Source organism: Pseudophryne corroboree, unplaced genomic scaffold (genome assembly GCF_028390025.1).
Source record: "Pseudophryne corroboree isolate aPseCor3 unplaced genomic scaffold, aPseCor3.hap2 scaffold_573, whole genome shotgun sequence".
Taxonomy (NCBI): Eukaryota; Metazoa; Chordata; class Amphibia; order Anura; family Myobatrachidae; genus Pseudophryne; species Pseudophryne corroboree.
Window position 1 is genome coordinate 93,963 of NW_026970172.1, and position 16,097 is coordinate 110,059.

A 16,097-nucleotide genomic window follows, 5' to 3' on the forward strand; every position below is an offset into this window, starting at 1 on the left:
TCTCAGATGTCAGGCCATACAACCTCCCCTCATTCTTCCCCACACAATGGATTCCAGGCCACACAATCAGATTAAGTAAGGTTACTTTAGTTAACATCTATTGTGGCCTAGGGGACATGCCTGGGCATGTGAAAGTAGGTTTGCTCTGAAACTGTCTGGGGGTGTCGCCTTATTGTAGGAAAGACAAAGGCTTGATAATAGCAAACAGGGGAGGTGAGAGAGAGCTGGAGGAGAAGGAGAGTGTGGCAGGAGACTGACTAAGAAGTAATGTTCTGTCAGGAGTTCCAGGAGGGATTGTCGTGTAGAATTGGATCACAGAAGTGTGCTGAGCTGTTTATAACCCAGTCTGTTCAATAAACCACTGTTGGTGTTTCATCTACCACCATGACTGAGTGATTTGGAACCCGGTATCCTCACAATCACTGTCATCACTCTCTCTCCTTGTCCTCACTCTCCCTGTCGTCACTGTCATCACTCTCTCTCCCTGTTGTTACTGTCGTCATTCTCTCTCCCTGTCGTCACTGTCGTCACTCTCTCTCCCTGTCGTCACTCTCTCTACCTGCCGTCACTGTCGTCACTCTCTCTCCCTTTCATCACTGTCATCAATCTCTCTCCCTGTCGTCACCGTCGTCACTCTCTCTCCCTGTCGTCACTGTCGTCTCTCTCTCTCTCTCTGTCGTCACTGTCATCACTCTCTCTCCCTGTCATCACTTTCTCTCCCTGTCGTCACTGTCCTCACTCTCTTTCTCTGTCGTCACTGTCGTCACTCTCTCTCCCTGTCATCACACTCTCTCCCTGTCGTCACTGTCGTCAATCTCTCTCACCCTGTCATCACTCTCTCTCCCTGTCATCACTCTCTCTCCCTGTCATCACTATCTCTCTCTCTGTCGTCACTGTCGTCACTCTCTCTCCCTGTCGTCACTGTCTTTCTGAGTCATCACTGTCGTCACTCTCTCTCCCTGTCGTCACTGTCGTCACTCTCTCTCCCTGTCGTCACTGTCATCACTCTCTCTCCCTGTCATCACTGTTGTCACTCTCTCTCCCTGTTGTTACTCTCTCTCCCTGTCATCACTCACCCTGTCGTCACTCTCTCTCCCTGTCATCACTGTCATCACTCTCTGTCCCTGTCATCACTCTCTCTCCCTGTCGTCACTGTCTCTCCCTGTCATCACTGTCATCACTCTCTCTCCCTGTCATCACTGTTGTCACTCTCTCCCTGTTGTCACCGTCGTCACTCTCTCTCCTTTTCGTCACTGTCGTCATTCTCTCACTGTCGTCACTGTCATCACTCTCCCTGTCATCACTCTCTCTCCCAGTCATCACTGTTGTCACTCTCTCTCCCTGTTGTTATTCTCTCTCCCTGTCATCACTCACCCTGTCATCACTCTCTCTCCCTGTCATCACTGTCGTCACTCTCTCTCCCTGTCATCACTCTCTCTCTCTGTCGTCACTCTCTCTCTGTCATCACTGTCATCACTCTCTCTCCCTGTCATCACTGTTGTCACTCTCTCCCTGTCGTCACCGTCATCACTCTCTCTCCTTGTCGTCACTGTCATCACTCTCTCACTGTCGTCACTGTCATCACTCTCCCTGTCATCACTCTCTCTCCCTGTCATCACCGTCGTCACTCACTCTCCTTGTCGTCACTGTCGTCACTTTCTCCATGTCGTCACTGTTGTCCCTCGCTCTCCCTGTCATGACTGTCGTCACTCTCCCTGTCATCACTGTCGTCACTCTCTCCCTGTCATTACCGTCGTCACTCTCTCTCCCTGTTGTCACTGTCATCACTCTCTCTCTCTGTCTGCACTGTCGTCACTCTCTCTCCCTGTCGTCACTCTCTCTACCTGCCGTCACTGTCGTCACTCTCTCTCCCTTTCATCACTGTCATCAATCTCTCTCCCTGTCGTCACCGTCGTCACTCTCTCTCCCTGTCGTCACTGTCGTCTCTCTCTCTCTCTCTGTCGTCACTGTCATCACTCTCTCTCCCTGTCATCACTTTCTCTCCCTGTCGTCACTGTCCTCACTCTCTTTCTCTGTCGTCACTGTCGTCACTCTCTCTCCCTGTCATCACACTCTCTCCCTGTCGTCACTGTCGTCAATCTCTCTCACCCTGTCATCACTCTCTCTCCCTGTCATCACTCTCTCTCCCTGTCATCACTATCTCTCTCTCTGTCGTCACTGTCGTCACTCTCTCTCCCTGTCGTCACTGTCTTTCTGAGTCATCACTGTCGTCACTCTCTCTCCCTGTCGTCACTGTCGTCACTCTCTCTCCCTGTCGTCACTGTCATCACTCTCTCTCCCTGTCATCACTGTTGTCACTCTCTCTCCCTGTTGTTACTCTCTCTCCCTGTCATCACTCACCCTGTCGTCACTCTCTCTCCCTGTCATCACTGTCATCACTCTCTGTCCCTGTCATCACTCTCTCTCCCTGTCGTCACTGTCTCTCCCTGTCATCACTGTCATCACTCTCTCTCCCTGTCATCACTGTTGTCACTCTCTCCCTGTTGTCACCGTCGTCACTCTCTCTCCTTTTCGTCACTGTCGTCATTCTCTCACTGTCGTCACTGTCATCACTCTCCCTGTCATCACTCTCTCTCCCAGTCATCACTGTTGTCACTCTCTCTCCCTGTTGTTATTCTCTCTCCCTGTCATCACTCACCCTGTCATCACTCTCTCTCCCTGTCATCACTGTCGTCACTCTCTCTCCCTGTCATCACTCTCTCTCTCTGTCGTCACTCTCTCTCTGTCATCACTGTCATCACTCTCTCTCCCTGTCATCACTGTTGTCACTCTCTCCCTGTCGTCACCGTCATCACTCTCTCTCCTTGTCGTCACTGTCATCACTCTCTCACTGTCGTCACTGTCATCACTCTCCCTGTCATCACTCTCTCTCCCTGTCATCACCGTCGTCACTCACTCTCCTTGTCGTCACTGTCGTCACTTTCTCCATGTCGTCACTGTTGTCCCTCGCTCTCCCTGTCATGACTGTCGTCACTCTCCCTGTCATCACTGTCGTCACTCTCTCCCTGTCATTACCGTCGTCACTCTCTCTCCCTGTTGTCACTGTCATCACTCTCTCTCTCTGTCTGCACTGTCGTCACTCTCTCTCTCTGTTGTTACTGTCATCATTCTCTCTCTCTGTCATCACTCTCTCTCCCGCTTGTCACTGTCATCACTCTATCTCCGTTTTGTCACTCTCTCTCCTTGTCATTATTGTCTCTCCCTGTTGTCACTGTCGTCACTCTCTCTCCCTGTCATCACTGTTTTCACTCTCTCTCCCTGTCGTCACCATCATCACTCTCTCTCCCTGTCATCACTGTCATCACTCTCTCTCCTTGTCCTCACTCTCTCTCCCTGTCGTCACTGTCGTCACTCTCTCTCCCTGTTGTCACTGTCGTCATTCTCTCTCCCTGTCATCACTATCGTCACTCTCTCTCCCTGTCGTCACTCTCTCTACCTGTCGTCACTGTCATCACTCTCTCTCCCTTTCATCACTGTCATCAATCTCTCTCCCTGTCGTCACCGTCGTCACTCTCTCTCCCTGTCATCACTGTCGTCTCTCTCTCTCTGTCGTCACTGTCATCACTCTCTCTCCCTGTCATCACTTTCTCTCCCTGTCGTCACTGTCCTCACTTTCTCTCTCTGTCGTCACTGTCGTCACTCTCTTATCCTGTCGTCACACTCTCTCCCTGTCGTCACTGTCGTCATCCTCTCTCACCCTGTCATCTCTCTCTCCCTGTCGTCACTCTCTCTCCCTGTCATCACTATCTCTCTCTCTGTCGTCACTGTCGTCACTCTCTCTCCCTGTCGTCACTGTCTCTCTGAGTCATCACTGTCGTCACTCTCTCTCCCTGTCGTCACTGTCGTCACTCTCTCTCCCTGTCGTCACTGTCATCACTCTCTCTCCCTGTCATCACTGTTGTCACTCTCTCTCCCTGTTGTTACTCTCTCTACCTGTCATCACTCACCCTGTTGTCACTCTCTCTCCCTGTCGTCACTGTTGTCACTCTCTCTCCCTGTCATCACTGTCATCACTCTCTATCCCTGTCATCACTGTCGTCACTCTCTCCCTGTCGTCACCGTCGTCACTCTCTCTCCCTGTCGTCACTGTCGTCACTCTCTCACTGTCGTCACTGTCGTCACTCTCTCTCCTTGTCATCACTCTCTCTCTCCCTTTCGTCACTGTAGTCACTCTCTCTCCGTGTTGTCACTGTCATCACTATCTCTCTCCCTGTCGTAACTGTCGTCACTCTCTCTCCCTGTCGTCACTCTCTCCCTGTCATCACTGTTGTCACATTCTCTCCCTGTCGTCACAGTCGCCACTCTCCCTGTTGTCACCGCCGTCACTCTCTCTCTCTCTGTCGTTACTCTCTCTCCCTGTCGTCACTGTCATCACTCTCTTTCCCTGTCGTCACTCTCTCTCCCTGTCGTCACTGTCATCACTCTCTCTCCCTGTCATCAATGTTGTCACTCTCTCTCCCTGTCATCACTGTTGTCACTCTATCTCCCTGTCATCACCGTCGTCACTCTCTCTTCCTATCATCACTGTCGTCACTCTCTCTCCTTGTCATCACTCTCTCTCCCTGTCGTCACTGTCGTCACTCTCTCTCCCTGTTGTCACTGTCTTCATTCTCTCTCCCTGTTGTCACTGTCATCACTCTCTCTCCCTGTCGTCACTCTCTCTCCCTGTCGTCACCGTCGTCACTCTCTCTCCCTGTTGCCACTGTCCTCTCTCTCTCTCTCTCTGTCGTCACTGTCATCACTCTCTCTCCCTGTCATCACTTTCTCTCCCTGTCGTCACTGTCCTCACTCTCTCTCTCTGTCGTCACTGTCGTCACTCTCTCTCCCTATCGTCACTCTCTCTCCCTGTCGTCACTGTCGTCAATCTCTCTCACCCTGTCATCACTATCTCTCTCTCTGTCATCACTATCTCTCTCTCTGTCGTCACTGTCGTCACTCTCTCTCCCTGTCGTCACTGTCTCTCCGAGTCATCACTGTCGTCACTGTCTCTCCGAGTCATCACTGTCGTCACTCTCTCTCCCTGTCGTCACTCTCTCTCCCTGTCCTCACTGTCATCACTCTCTCTCCCTGTCATCAATGTTGTCACTCTCTCTCTCTGTCATCACTGTCATCACTCTCTCTCCCTGTCATCACCGTCGTCACTCTCTCTCCCTGTCATCACTGTCATCACCCTCTCTCCCTGTCGTCACTTTTTCTCCCTGTCATCACTCTCTCTCCCTGTCATCACTATCTCTCTCTCTGTCGTCACTGTCGTCACTCTCTCTCCCTGTCGGCACTGTCTCTCCGAGTCATCACTATCGTCACTCTCTCTCCCTGTCGGCACTGTCTCTCCGTGTCGTCACTGTCATCACTCTCTCTCCCTGTCGTCACTGTCGTCACTCTCTCTCCCTGTTGTCACTGTCATCACACTCTCTCCCTTTCATCACTGTTGTCACTCTCTCTCCCTGTTGTTACTCTCTCTCCCTGTCATCACTCACACTGTCGTCACTCTCTCTCCCTGTCATCACTGTCATCAATCTCTGTCCCTGTCATCACTCTCTCTCCCTGTCGTCACTGTCTCTCCCTGTCATCACTGTCATCGCTCTCTCTCCCTGTCGTTACTGTCGTCACTCTCTCTCTCTGTCGTCACTGTTGTCACTCTCTCTCTCTGTCGATACTGTCATCATTCTCTCTCCCTGTCATCACACTCTCTCCCGGTTGTCACTGTCATCACTTTCTCTCCGTTTTGTCACTCTCTCTCCTTGTCATCACTCTCTCTCCCTGTCATCAAGTTTTTCACTCTCTCTCACTGTTGTCACCATCATCACTCTCTCTCCCTGTCATTACTGTCATCACTCTCTCTCTCTGTCGTCACTGTCATCACTCTCTCTCCTTGTCCTCACTCTTTCTCCCTGTCGTCACTGTCGTCACTCTCTCTCCCTGTTGTCACTTTCGTCATTCTCTCTCCCTGTCGTCACTGTCGTCACTCTCTCTCCCTGTCGTCACTCTCTCTACCTGTCGTCACTGTCGTCACTCTCTCTCCATTTCATCACTGTCATCAATCTCTCTCCCTGTCGTCACCGTCGTCACTGTCTCTCCCTGTCGTCACTGTCATCTCTCTCTCTCTCTGTCGTCACTGTCATCACTCTCTCTCCCTGTCATCACTTTCTCTCCCTGTCGTCACTGTCCTCACTCTCTCTCTCTGTCGTCACTGTCGTCACTCTCTCTCCCTGTCGTCACTCTCTGTCCCTGTTGTCACTGTCGTCAATCTCTCTCACCCTGTCATCACTCTCTCTCCCTGTCGTCACTCTCTCTCCCTGTCATCACTCACTCTCCCTGTCATCACTAACTCTCTCTCTGTCGGCACTGTCGGCACTCTCTCTCCCTGTCGTCACTGTCTCTCCGAGTCATCACTGTCGTCACTCTCTCTCCCTGTCGTGACTGTCGTCACTCTCTCTCCGTTTCGTCACTGTCATCACTCTTTCTCCCTGTCATCACTATTGTCACTCTCTCTCCCTGTTGTTACTCTCTCTACCTGTCATCAATCACCCTGTTGTCACTCTCTCTCCCTGTCGTCACTGTTGTCACTCTCTCTCCCTGTTATCCCTCTCTTTCCCTGTCATCACTGTCTCTCCCTGTCGTCACTGTCATCACTCTCTATCCCTGTCATCACTGTCGTCACTCTCTCCCTGTCGTCACCGTCGTCACTCTCTCTCCCTGTCGTCACTGTCGTCACTTTCTCTCTGTCGTCACTGTCATCACTCTTTCTCCCTGTCGTCACTCTCTCTCCCTGTCATCACTGGCATCACTCTCTCTCTCCCTGTCGTCACTGTCATCACTCTCTCTCCCTGTCGTCACTGTCTCTCCGTGTCGTCACTGTCGTCACTCTCTCTCCCTGTCGTCACTGTCGTCACTCTCTCTCCCTGTTGTAACTGTCATCACTCTCTCTCCCTGTCATCACTGTTGTCACTCTCTCTCCCTGTTGTAACTCTCTCTCCCTGTCATCACTCACCCTGTCGTCACTCTCTCTCCCTGTCATCACTGTCATCACTCTCTGTCCCTGTCATCACTCTCTCTCCCTGTCGTCACTGTCTCTCCCTGTCATCACTGTCATCACTCTCTCTCCCTGTCATCACTGTCGTCACTCTCTCCCTGTTGTCACCGTCGTCACTCTCTCTCCTTTTCGTCACTGTCGTCACTCTCACTGTCGTCACTGTCATCACTCTCCCTGTCATCACTCTCTCTCCCAGTCATCACTGTTGTCACTCTCTCTCCCTGTTGTTATTCTCTCTCCCTGTCATCACTCACCCTGTCATCACTCTCTCTCCCTGTCATCACTGTCGTCACTCTCTCTCCCTGTCATCACTCTCTTTCTCTGTCGTCACTCTCTCTCTGTCATCACTGTCATCACTCTCTCTCCCTGTCATCACTGTTGTCACTCTCTCCCTGTCGTCACCGTCGTCACTCTCTCTCCTTGTCGTCACTGTCGTCACTCTCTCACTGTCGTCACTGTCATCACTCTCCCTGTCATTACTCTCTCTCTCTGTCATCACCGACGTCACTCTCTCTCCTTGTCGTCACTGTCGTCACTTTCTCCCTGTCGTCACTGTTGTCCCTCACTCTCCCTGTCATGACTGTCGTCACTCTCCCTGTCATCACTGTCGTCACTCTCTCCCTGTCGTCACCGTCGTCACTCTCTCCCCCTGTTGTCACTGTCGTCACTCTCTCTCTCTGTCTGCACTGTCGTCACTCTCTCTCTCTGTCGTTACTGTCATCATTCTCTCTCCCTGTCATCACTCTCTCTCCCGCTTGTCACTGTCATCACTCGCTCTTCGTTTTGTCACTCTCTCTCCTTGTCATCATTGTCTCTCCCTGTTGTCACTGTCGTCACTCTCTCTCCCTGTCATCACTGTTTTCACTCTCTCTCCCTGTCGTCACCATCATCACTCTCTCTCCCTGTCATCACTGTCATCACTCTCTCTCCTTGTCCTCACTCTCTCTCCCTGTCGTCACTGTCGTCAATCTCTCTCCCTGTCGTCACTCTCTTTACCTGTCGTCACTGTCGTCACTCTCTCTCCCTTTCATCACTGTCATCAATCTCTCTCCCTGTCGTCACCGTCGTCACTCTCTCTCCCTGTCGTCACTGTCGTCTCTCTCTCTCTGTCGTCACTGTCGTCTCTCTCTCTCTCTCTGTCGTCACTGTCATCACTCTCTCTCCCTGTCATCACTTTCTCTCCCTGTCGTCACTGTCCTCACTCTCTCTCTCTGTCGTCACTGTCGTCACTCTCTCTCCCTGTCGTCACACTCTCTCCCTGACGTCACTGTCGTCAATCTCTCTCACCCTGTCATCACTCTCTCTCCCTGTCGTCACTCTCTCTCCCTGTCATCACTCTCTCTCCCTGTCATCACTATCTCTCTCTCTGTCGTCACTGTCGTCATTCTCTCTCCCTGTCGTCACTGTCTCTCTGAGTCATCACTGTCGTCACTCTCTCTCCCTGTCGTCACTGTCGTCACTCTCTCTCACTGTCGTCACAGTCATCACTCTCTCTCCCTGTCATCACTGTTGTCACTCTCTCTCCCTGTTGTTACTCTCTCTACCTATCATCACTCACCCTGTTGTCACTCTCTCTCCCTGTCGTCACTGTTGTCACTCTCTCTCCCTGTCATCCCTCTCTCTCCCTGTCATCACTGTCTCTCCCTGTCGTCACTGTCATCACTCTCTATCCATGTCATCACTGTCGTCATTCTCTCCCTGTCTTCACCGCCGTCACTCTCTCTCCCTGTCGTCACTGTCGTCACTCTCTCACTGTCGTCACTGTAGTCACTCTCTCTCCCTGTCATCACTCTCTCTCTCCCTTTCGTCACTGTAGTCACTCTCTCTCCGTGTTGTCACTGTCATCACTATCTCTCTCCCTGTCGTAACTGTCGTCACTCTCTCTCCCTGTCGTCACTCTCTCCCTGTCATCACTGTTGTCACTTTCTCTCCCTGTCGTCACCGTCGCCACTCTCCCTGTTGTCACCGTCGTCACTCTCTCTTTCTCTGTCGTTACTCTCTCTCCCTGTCGTCACTGTCGTCACTCTCTTTCCCTGTCGTCACTCTCTCTCCCTGTCTTCACTGTCATTACTCTCTCTCCCTGTCATCAATGTTGTCACTCTCTCTCCCTGTCATTACTGTTGTCACTCTCTCTCCCTGTCATCACCGTCGTCACTCTCTTTCCCTGTCATCACTGTCATCACTCTCTCTCTCTGTCGTCACTGTCATCACTCTCTCTCCTTGTCATCACTCTCTCTCCCTGTCGTCACTGTCGTCACTCTCTCTCCCTGTTGTCACTGTCTTCATTCTCTCTCCCTGTTGTCACTGTCATCACTCTCTCTCCCTGTCGTCACTCTCTCTCCCAGTCATCACCGTCGTCACTCTCTCTCCCTGTCGTCACTGTCGTCTCTCTCTCTCTCTCTCTCTCTCTCTCTCTCTGTCGTCACTGTCATCACTCTCTCTCCCTGTCATCACTTTCTCTCCCTGTCGTCACTGTCCTCACTCTCTCTCTATGTCGTCACTGTTGTCACTCTCTCTCCCTGTCGTCACTCTCTCTCCCTGTCGTCACTGTTGTCAATCTCTTTCACCTTGTCATCACTCTCTCTCCTTGTCGTCACTCTTTCTCCCTGTCATCACTCTCTCTCCCTGTCATCACTATCTCTCTCTCTGTCGTCACTGCCGTCACTCTCTCTCCCTGTCGTCACTGTCTCTCCGAGTCATCACTGTCGTCACTCTCTCTCCCTGTCGTCACTGTCTCTCCGAGTCATCACTGTCGTCACTCTCTCTCCTTGTCGTCACTGTCGTCACTCTCTCTCCCTGTCATCACTGTCATCACTCTCTCTCCCTGTCATCAATGTTGTCACTCTCTCTCCCTGTCATCACTGTCGTCACTCTCTCTCCCTGTCATCACCATCGTCACTCTCTCTCCCTGTCATCACTGTCATCACCCTCTCTCCCTGTCGTCACTCTTTCTCCCTGTCATCACTCTCTCTCCCTGTCATCACTATCTCTCTCTCTGTCGTCACTGTCGTCACTCTCTCTCCCTGTCGTCACTGTCTCTCCGAGTCATCACTGTCGTCACTCTCTCTCCCTGTCGTCACTGTCTCTCGGTGTCGTCACTGTCGTCACTCTCTCTCCCTGTCGTCACTGTCGTCACTCTCTCTCCCTGTTGTCACTGTCATCACTCTCTCTCCCTGTCATCACTGTTGTCACTCTCTCTCCCTGTTGTTACTCTCTCTACCTGTCATCACTCACCTTGTTGTCACTCTCTCTCCCTGTCGTCACTGTTGTCACTCTCTCTCCCTGTCATCACTCACCCTGTCGTCACTCTCTCTCCCTGTCATCACTGTCATCACTCTCTGTCCCTGACATCACTCTCTCCCCTGTCGTCACTGTCTCTCCCTGTCATCACTGTCGTCACTCTCTCCCTGTTGTCACCGTCATCACTCTCTCTCCTTTTCGTCACTGTCGTCACTCTCTCACTGTCGTCACTGTCATCACTCTCCCTGTCATCACTCTCTCTCCCAGTCATCACTGTTGTCACTCTCTCTCCCTGTTGTTATTCTCTCTCCCTGTCATCACTCACCCTGTCATCACTCTCTCTCCCTGTCATCACTGTCGTCACTCTCTCTCCCTGTCATCACTCTCTCTCTCTCTGTCGTCACTCTCTCTCTGTCATCACTGTCATCACTCTCTCTCCCTGTCATGACTGTTGTCACTCTCTCCCTGTCGTCACCGTCGTCACTCTCTCTCCTTGTCGTCACTGTCATCACTCTCTCACTGTCGTCACTGTCATCACTCTCCCTGTCATCACTCTCTCTCCCTGTCATCACCGTCGTCACTCACTCTCCTTGTCGTCACTGTCGTCACTTTCTCCATGTCGTCACTGTTGTCCCTCGCTCTCCCTGTCATGACTGTCGTCACTCTCCCTGTCATCACTGTCGTCACTCTCTCCCTGTCATTACCGTCGTCACTCTCTCTCCCTCTTGTCACTGTCATCACTCTCTCTCTATCTGTCTGCACTGTAGTCACTATCTCTCTCTGTTGTTACTGTCATCATTCTCTCTCTCTGTCATCATTCTCTCTCCCGCTTGTCACTGTCATCACTCTATCTCCGTTTTGTCACTCTCTCTCCTTGTCATTATTGTCTCTCCCTGTTGTCACTGTCGTCACTCTCTCTCCCTGTCATCACTGTTTTCACTCTCTCTCCCTGTCGTCACCATCATCACTCTCTCTCCCTGTCATCACTGTCATCACTCTCTCTCCTTGTCCTCACTCTCTCTCCCTGTCGTCACTGTCGTCACTCTCTCTCCCTGTTGTCACTGTCGTCATTCTCTTTCCCTGTCATCACTATCGTCACTCTCTCTCCCTGTCGTCACTCTCTCTACCTGTCGTCACTGTCGTCACTCTCTCTCCCTTTCATCACTGTCATCAATCTCTCTCCCTGTCGTCACCGTCGTCACTCTCTCTCCCTGTCATCACTGTCGTCTCTCTCTCTCTGTCGTCACTGTCATCACTCTCTCTCCCTGTCATCACTTTTTCTCCCTGTCGTCACTGTCCTCACTTTCTCTCTCTGTCGTCACTGTCGTCACTCTCTTATCCTGTCGTCACACTCTCTCCCTGTCGTCACTGTCGTCATCCTCTCTCACCCTGTCATCTCTCTCTCCCTGTCGTCACTCTCTCTCCCTGTCATCACTCTCTCTCCCTGTCATCACTATCTCTCTCTCTGTCGTCACTGTCGTCACTCTCTCTCCCTGTCGTCACTGTCTCTCTGAGTCATCACTGTCGTCACTCTCTCTCCCTGTCGTCACTGTCGTCACTCTCTCTCCCTGTCGTCACTGTCATCACTCTCTCTCCCTGTCATCACTGTTGTCACTCTCTCTCCCTGTTGTTACTCTCTCTACCTGTCATCACTCACCCTGTTGTCACTCTCTCTCCCTGTCGTCACTGTTGTCACTCTCTCTCCCTGTCATCCCTCTCTCTCCCTGTCATCACTGTCATCACTCTCTATCCCTGTCATCACTGTCGTCACTCTCTCCCTGTCGTCACCGTTGTCACTCTCTCTCCCTGTCGTCACTGTCGTCACTCTCTCACTGTCGTCACTGTCATCACTCTCTCTCCTTGTCATCACTCTCTCTCTCCCTTTTGTCACTGTAGTCACTCTCTCTCCGTGTTGTCACTGTCATCACTATCTCTCTCCCTGTCGTAACTGTCGTCACTCTCTCTCCCTGTCGTCACTCTCTCCCTGTCATCACCGTCGTCACTCACTCTCCTTGTCGTCACTGTCGTCACTTTCTCCATGTCGTCACTGTTGTCCCTCGCTCTCCCTGTCATGACTGTCGTCACTCTCCCTGTCATCACTGTCGTCACTCTCTCCCTGTCATTACCGTCGTCACTCTCTCTCCCTGTTGTCACTGTCATCACTCTCTCTCTCTGTCTGCACTGTCGTCACTCTCTCTCCCTGTCGTCACTCTCTCTACCTGCCGTCACTGTCGTCACTCTCTCTCCCTTTCATCACTGTCATCAATCTCTCTCCCTGTCGTCACCGTCGTCACTCTCTCTCCCTGTCGTCACTGTCGTCTCTCTCTCTCTCTCTGTCGTCACTGTCATCACTCTCTCTCCCTGTCATCACTTTCTCTCCCTGTCGTCACTGTCCTCACTCTCTTTCTCTGTCGTCACTGTCGTCACTCTCTCTCCCTGTCATCACACTCTCTCCCTGTCGTCACTGTCGTCAATCTCTCTCACCCTGTCATCACTCTCTCTCCCTGTCATCACTCTCTCTCCCTGTCATCACTATCTCTCTCTCTGTCGTCACTGTCGTCACTCTCTCTCCCTGTCGTCACTGTCTTTCTGAGTCATCACTGTCGTCACTCTCTCTCCCTGTCGTCACTGTCGTCACTCTCTCTCCCTGTCGTCACTGTCATCACTCTCTCTCCCTGTCATCACTGTTGTCACTCTCTCTCCCTGTTGTTACTCTCTCTCCCTGTCATCACTCACCCTGTCGTCACTCTCTCTCCCTGTCATCACTGTCATCACTCTCTGTCCCTGTCATCACTCTCTCTCCCTGTCGTCACTGTCTCTCCCTGTCATCACTGTCATCACTCTCTCTCCCTGTCATCACTGTTGTCACTCTCTCCCTGTTGTCACCGTCGTCACTCTCTCTCCTTTTCGTCACTGTCGTCATTCTCTCACTGTCGTCACTGTCATCACTCTCCCTGTCATCACTCTCTCTCCCAGTCATCACTGTTGTCACTCTCTCTCCCTGTTGTTATTCTCTCTCCCTGTCATCACTCACCCTGTCATCACTCTCTCTCCCTGTCATCACTGTCGTCACTCTCTCTCCCTGTCATCACTCTCTCTCTCTGTCGTCACTCTCTCTCTGTCATCACTGTCATCACTCTCTCTCCCTGTCATCACTGTTGTCACTCTCTCCCTGTCGTCACCGTCATCACTCTCTCTCCTTGTCGTCACTGTCATCACTCTCTCACTGTCGTCACTGTCATCACTCTCCCTGTCATCACTCTCTCTCCCTGTCATCACCGTCGTCACTCACTCTCCTTGTCGTCACTGTCGTCACTTTCTCCATGTCGTCACTGTTGTCCCTCGCTCTCCCTGTCATGACTGTCGTCACTCTCCCTGTCATCACTGTCGTCACTCTCTCCCTGTCATTACCGTCGTCACTCTCTCTCCCTGTTGTCACTGTCATCACTCTCTCTCTCTGTCTGCACTGTCGTCACTCTCTCTCTCTGTTGTTACTGTCATCATTCTCTCTCTCTGTCATCACTCTCTCTCCCGCTTGTCACTGTCATCACTCTATCTCCGTTTTGTCACTCTCTCTCCTTGTCATTATTGTCTCTCCCTGTTGTCACTGTCGTCACTCTCTCTCCCTGTCATCACTGTTTTCACTCTCTCTCCCTGTCGTCACCATCATCACTCTCTCTCCCTGTCATCACTGTCATCACTCTCTCTCCTTGTCCTCACTCTCTCTCCCTGTCGTCACTGTCGTCACTCTCTCTCCCTGTTGTCACTGTCGTCATTCTCTCTCCCTGTCATCACTATCGTCACTCTCTCTCCCTGTCGTCACTCTCTCTACCTGTCGTCACTGTCATCACTCTCTCTCCCTTTCATCACTGTCATCAATCTCTCTCCCTGTCGTCACCGTCGTCACTCTCTCTCCCTGTCATCACTGTCGTCTCTCTCTCTCTGTCGTCACTGTCATCACTCTCTCTCCCTGTCATCACTTTCTCTCCCTGTCGTCACTGTCCTCACTTTCTCTCTCTGTCGTCACTGTCGTCACTCTCTTATCCTGTCGTCACACTCTCTCCCTGTCGTCACTGTCGTCATCCTCTCTCACCCTGTCATCTCTCTCTCCCTGTCGTCACTCTCTCTCCCTGTCATCACTATCTCTCTCTCTGTCGTCACTGTCGTCACTCTCTCTCCCTGTCGTCACTGTCTCTCTGAGTCATCACTGTCGTCACTCTCTCTCCCTGTCGTCACTGTCGTCACTCTCTCTCCCTGTCGTCACTGTCATCACTCTCTCTCCCTGTCATCACTGTTGTCACTCTCTCTCCCTGTTGTTACTCTCTCTACCTGTCATCACTCACCCTGTTGTCACTCTCTCTCCCTGTCGTCACTGTTGTCACTCTCTCTCCCTGTCATCACTGTCATCACTCTCTATCCCTGTCATCACTGTCGTCACTCTCTCCCTGTCGTCACCGTCGTCACTCTCTCTCCCTGTCGTCACTGTCGTCACTCTCTCACTGTCGTCACTGTCGTCACTCTCTCTCCTTGTCATCACTCTCTCTCTCCCTTTCGTCACTGTAGTCACTCTCTCTCCGTGTTGTCACTGTCATCACTATCTCTCTCCCTGTCGTAACTGTCGTCACTCTCTCTCCCTGTCGTCACTCTCTCCCTGTCATCACTGTTGTCACATTCTCTCCCTGTCGTCACAGTCGCCACTCTCCCTGTTGTCACCGCCGTCACTCTCTCTCTCTCTGTCGTTACTCTCTCTCCCTGTCGTCACTGTCATCACTCTCTTTCCCTGTCGTCACTCTCTCTCCCTGTCGTCACTGTCATCACTCTCTCTCCCTGTCATCAATGTTGTCACTCTCTCTCCCTGTCATCACTGTTGTCACTCTATCTCCCTGTCATCACCGTCGTCACTCTCTCTTCCTATCATCACTGTCGTCACTCTCTCTCCTTGTCATCACTCTCTCTCCCTGTCGTCACTGTCGTCACTCTCTCTCCCTGTTGTCACTGTCTTCATTCTCTCTCCCTGTTGTCACTGTCATCACTCTCTCTCCCTGTCGTCACTCTCTCTCCCTGTCGTCACCGTCGTCACTCTCTCTCCCTGTTGCCACTGTCCTCTCTCTCTCTCTCTCTGTCGTCACTGTCATCACTCTCTCTCCCTGTCATCACTTTCTCTCCCTGTCGTCACTGTCCTCACTCTCTCTCTCTGTCGTCACTGTCGTCACTCTCTCTCCCTATCGTCACTCTCTCTCCCTGTCGTCACTGTCGTCAATCTCTCTCACCCTGTCATCACTATCTCTCTCTCTGTCATCACTATCTCTCTCTCTGTCGTCACTGTCGTCACTCTCTCTCCCTGTCGTCACTGTCTCTCCGAGTCATCACTGTCGTCACTGTCTCTCCGAGTCATCACTGTCGTCACTCTCTCTCCCTGTCGTCACTCTCTCTCCCTGTCCTCACTGTCATCACTCTCTCTCCCTGTCATCAATGTTGTCACTCTCTCTCTCTGTCATCACTGTCATCACTCTCTCTCCCTGTCATCACCGTCGTCACTCTCTCTCCCTGTCATCACTGTCATCACCCTCTCTCCCTGTCGTCACTTTTTCTCCCTGTCATCACTCTCTCTCCCTGTCATCACTATCTCTCTCTCTGTCGTCACTGTCGTCACTCTCTCTCCCTGTCGGCACTGTCTCTCCGAGTCATCACTATCGTCACTCTCTCTCCCTGTCGGCACTGTCTCTCCGTGTCGTCACTGTCATCACTCTCTCTCCCTGTCGTCACTGTCGTCACTCTCTCTCCCTGTTGTCACTGTCATCAC